We start from the raw sequence: 5168 nt of genomic DNA on the forward strand, positions 1-5168 counted from the left end.
ACTTCTCAGGATTGCGCTGTCTCCTGGCACGGCCGCTCCAGACCCGTCGCCATCTTGGAATTGTTGGTGGATCAACTTAATCTCTTGCAAGTTGCATTATGGAATGTCACCTTGCTTGTTTTACTGAATGCTACCAGCCTCTATTGTGAAACTTGTTAAACTATACTTAGCAAAAACCCCACCTATGTTCTTTTCCTGTAACTTCCTGGTCTGAAGAATAAATGTGGGGTAAGAACCCCCCAGTTCTTGTTTAATTGCCCAAAAGAAGGAATGCCTCACTCTTGAGGGTTCTGGAAAATTAACCCCTTTGGGGCCTCTCACTGCTCAGAAGAGATGGGCTTTGAGTAATCCTTTGCAGCTCTGTCACCCAGGGGAAGAGGGGTGACAAATCCATGGGAGGCAAAGCAAGAGGTCCCTGTCTCTTTTGGCATTTCTCTAATTTCTTGCAGGAACATATGGAGGCTTTCATGAACCTAAAGGTCGCCAAATTGTTCCTGCGAGGAGGATGTCAGCCCCTCAGAATCAGCGACCCTTCCCTGGAGGAACACAGCCTCCCCACATGAAACCAATACTCCGCCACCTAATTGTTTTACCCGCCAACATAAATCTTTTTGTTTTTCATATTTTCACCCATCTCCAGCAGGAAGTAGCTTCAGAAGAATGAGATCTTTGCCCCTTTTCCCTTCTTCTTATACTTAAAAGGCAGGAATGATGGATTTTGGACGTGACTGGCACCATTGTGCACACAATAAGCACAAAATAGCCACCGGCCTCGTCTTCCACTCCAGCACCAAGCCCTTCCCCACTTCCCTTTACGAGAAGCCTCCTGACTTAAACAGAAACCCCTTTTGCTTCCACAAGGATGCAGTTCTCCACCCTGATCCACATTAGCATAATGCCCCTCCTTGATGGTATCAGCCAGCCCTTGGCACTATATAAGCTCTACCACCCCCACACCTGGTGCTGTCCCCCATTTTGAGGGTAGCCCTGGGCTGCCCCTAACTTTGGGCACAGCCTGGCAGATTCTTTTCCTTTAATAAAGCTTGAATGGTACCCACCGTCTCAGCTCACTTTCTTTCAGTTACTAGGCAGGGTTGGCCTGTAAATGTTACTCAGCTAGTTAGAGCACAGCCTTTAACACCAAGGTCAAGGATTCAGTTCCCCATACCAACCAGGTGCAAAAAAAGAAAAAGAAACATTTACTAGAGGTATTTGGGAAAGAAGTTTCCTTGCTTTTCAGCGGAAAATATGAACATATAAAATGCTCTTTTATGGGAGACATGAATAAAGAAGAGAGCCTTCAGAGCCTACTAATACCTATCTTGTAACCATGAGAATTTACAGCCATGCAATGAAACTATCAAGATCAGAAAACAGAGGAAGGAGAGAAAAAACAGGTCCTTGGCATCAGCATTGAACTGCTGCATCAAACCTTTCCTGAAAGACCTTTGGACCTTTCAGTTTAGTGAAGCAATAAAGACTCTTGAACTCTGAGCCAGTTTCTAGTACTTATAACTATATAATCTGTTGGGCCATGTTGCGGCGCAATCAAATCATAAGGCGCCTGCCTAAGTATGGTTCCNCAACCCTCAGTGTCGCCCCCGTACCAGACCGGGACCAGCAACGGGATTGCAACCCTCGGCGTTGCTCCCGTGCCTCGGTCAGCCAGTGAGCGGGAACCAGTCTGTATGTGGGATCCGAATCCTCAGCGGGAGCACCACCGCGCTTCCCAAGTGGCGCACTATAGCAGTGTGCCACCGGGCCGGCCCCTCATTTATGTAATTTTTTCACAAAATTTTATGGTAAAATTTTATGCTACTTTCTTAAAAGGAAGAAAACCTCTCCATCTTCTTGAAAAGGCTTGCATACTTTGCTTTACAATGTAAATTTGTTATCTTGCTTTCCTTAAGGCAGGGTGAGGCCTCAGCAGTAAGTCTTTTTGAAAAACAACAACAACAAAAAAAAACAACAGCAAAAAAACCGCAATCTAAACCTGACTGTCCTTTTTCCTAGTAAACTTTATTTACATCTTAAACAAACTTATAAGACCCTTGTTTGTTCTTGTTTTTTATGTCTGCATATATGCATGCGTAAGCTGTATGTCACCAGCTCTTGAGCTCAGTAACTCATTTAAGAAACAAAAATATAGACTAAGATTTACCTCTTTAATTAGATGATTTCAAATTTTCTCGCATCCACTTGGTATTTTAAACAGACTTCTAAATTCTCTTTTAGTCTCATTTATGTAATTTTTTCACAAAATTTTATGGTAAAATTTTGTGCTACTTTCTTAAAAGGAAAAACATCTCTCCATCTTCTTGAAAAGGCTTGCATACTTTGCTTTACAATGTAAATTTGTTATCTTGCTTTCTTTAAGGCAGGGTGAGGCCTCACCAGTAAAACTGCAATCTAAACCTGACCTTTTTACTAGTAAGCTTTATTTACATCTTAAACAAAACTTATAAGATCCTTGTTTGTTCTTGTTGTTTATGTCTGCATATATGCGTGCGTAAGCTGTATGTCACGTCTATATGTTCATGTCTGTTTATGTAAGGTACCTAATTGGCTTTTAATTAATGCGCGCTCATTAAATAAATAAGTATTTTTTCAAGTTCACGTGACTTAAATTTTCTAAAGTTTTGATAAATATATTTTCAAAGTTTGATTCAAACCTTTTACCTAAAATTGTCTCTAGGTCATTTTGTCTCCTTGTTATCTCAGCTCTGCCTCCTGGCCATGCTGGGAGAAACCATATCTTTTAGATATGTAAGAAAGCATCTGGTACAGTGTATTTTTGTTCTAGAGTAAAATGACTGGCTATTTAAAAAACAAAAAGTATAGAACAAAAACAGAATGTCTGAGTAAGTCTTGATAATGGTTTAGGTAGATAAGATAAAAGGGTTTTACAGTAAAAGAGAGAGAGAGACACTTGAGTGCAGTTACTACAAAATCATAAAAGGTTTTTCTTTGTCTTTTAGATAACTGGCCTAGGGATCTTATTTCATGTTTTATTGTGATAAGTTCTTGTGCTCTTTGCCTTTCAAACCCTTTGTCAGTTTGGTTTCATTTTTTGTAGTAATTTATGATTTTACTCAATTAAATGTTCTAAGTCTTTTGTTATTTAACACAGCTTTCCAACATTAAATTCTGAAAATTTAAAATAACTTTGGGAAATTCCAAGGGCCCTGGAGTTTCTCAAAGGATATCTAAAAGATGTATCAAAACTAATTGGCTTATTTAATAAATTTGACTATGTGGGAAAGCATTATTAATACTGAAGGTGTGGGCCGGCCCGGTGGTGCACTGCTACAGTGCGCCTCTTGAGATCGCGGTGGTGCTCCCTCAGAGGGTTCGTATCCCACATACAGACCAGTTCCCGCTCACTGGCTGAGCGAGGTGCGGGTGCAACACTGAGGGTTGCGATCCCGTTGCCGGACACAAAAAAAGACAAAAAAAAGGAAAAAAAAAATACTGAAGGTGTTATGGATATGTGTTCCAACATTTTGTAAGGTTTTTAAATATCTGTTTTAATATAAATGTTACCAGTCATAATTTTGGCTTCATTGTAATTTTAAAATGTTATGTTTTTAAATATTCTATAAAAAAACTTTAATAGGTACAGTTTCCTGACAAACTTTAAGTTTATAGCTTTAAACTGAAGTTCCAAACTTTTAATAAAAAAACTAATGGGTTTTTGAAATTGTTCACAAAGGTCAAAACAACAAAAGTTAATTAAATAAATTAATTAAAAATGTTATAGGTTTTTGAAATATCCTTATTTTAAAACAAACCCTAACTCTCTCTCTCCTTTGTTCCATTTGGCTTCCTGNAAAAAAAAAAACCTCAATCTAAACCTGACTGTCCTTTTTACTAGTAAGCTTTATTTACGTCTTAAACAAAACCTATAAGATCTCTTGTTTGTTCTTGTTGTTTATGTCTGCATATATGCGTGCGTGAGCTGTATGTCATGTCTATATGTTCATGTCTGTTTATGTAATTGTTTTATGTGCAAGGCACCTAATTAGCTTATAATTAATGCGCGCTCATTAAATAAATAAGTATTTTTTCAAGTTCACGTGACTTAAATTTTCTACAAAATCATAAAAGGTTTTTCTTTGAAATGTTCTAAGCCTTTTGTTATTTAACACAGCTTTCCAACATTAAATTCTGAAACTTTGGGATGACTTTGGGAAATTCCAAGGGCCCTGGAGTTTCTCAAAGGATATCTAAAAGATGTAACAAAACTAATTGGCTTATTTAATAAATTTGACTATGTGGGAAAGCATTATTAATACTGAAGGTGTTATGGATATATGTTGCAACATTTTGTAAGGTTTTTAAATATCTGTTTTAATATAAATGTTACCAGTCATAATTTTGGTTTAACCCTAACTCTCTCTCCTTTGTTCCATTTGGAAGAAATAAAAGTAACAACTAACCATTCTCGCCTCTTAGGTGGAGATCCTAATATTTATGAAAAACCTCATTTTTCACACCCTTTTAATTTTTCAGCTTCCACTGAGAAAATGCCTTTATGTTTCTCTTCTCCTAATGTTCCTCCTATTAAACATTGTCTTTCTACAGGTTATAGAACGTTGCTAACCGATTCTCCTAGAATTACAGATTCTCGATCTGGTGCTGGCAAGCCAACCACCCATTGGTCTTACCCAAACCCAGAGGAGAATTAAAACTAGACTCTGGTACGGCAAGTCTCCTTAACCTTACTTTTACTTTACTAAATCATACAAATCCCCCTCTTGCTCAGAACTGTTGGCTTTGCCTGAAGCTAGGGTCCTCTTTTGCCGAGGCTATATTAGTTACTTTTAATGGATCTTTCCTTTGTCCCCCACTAGGGACAGTGTTTGTATGCGGGGGGGGGGCGCTTTTAGCTTCCTCCCTTCCAACTGGACTGGCTTATGTGCCCTAGCAGTTTTGTTACCTGACATCAATATAGTTCCCAATAACCAAACTTGACCCCTTCCTGCTTTTGACCACTTTGGGGGTAGACAAAAGCGAGGCCATCCAAGTACTCCCCCTCCTCATCGGGCTGGGAGTAGCCACCAGAGTGGCCACTGGAACCGCTGGTATAGGATTTTCCTCTCATTATTACAACAAATTGTCTCAACAATTAATTAGTGATGTCCAAGCCATTGCCACCACCATCCTTG

Source organism: Galeopterus variegatus, unplaced genomic scaffold, assembly GCF_000696425.1.
Source record: "Galeopterus variegatus unplaced genomic scaffold, G_variegatus-3.0.2 Scaffold6793, whole genome shotgun sequence".
In the NCBI taxonomy this organism is placed as follows: Eukaryota; Metazoa; Chordata; class Mammalia; order Dermoptera; family Cynocephalidae; genus Galeopterus; species Galeopterus variegatus.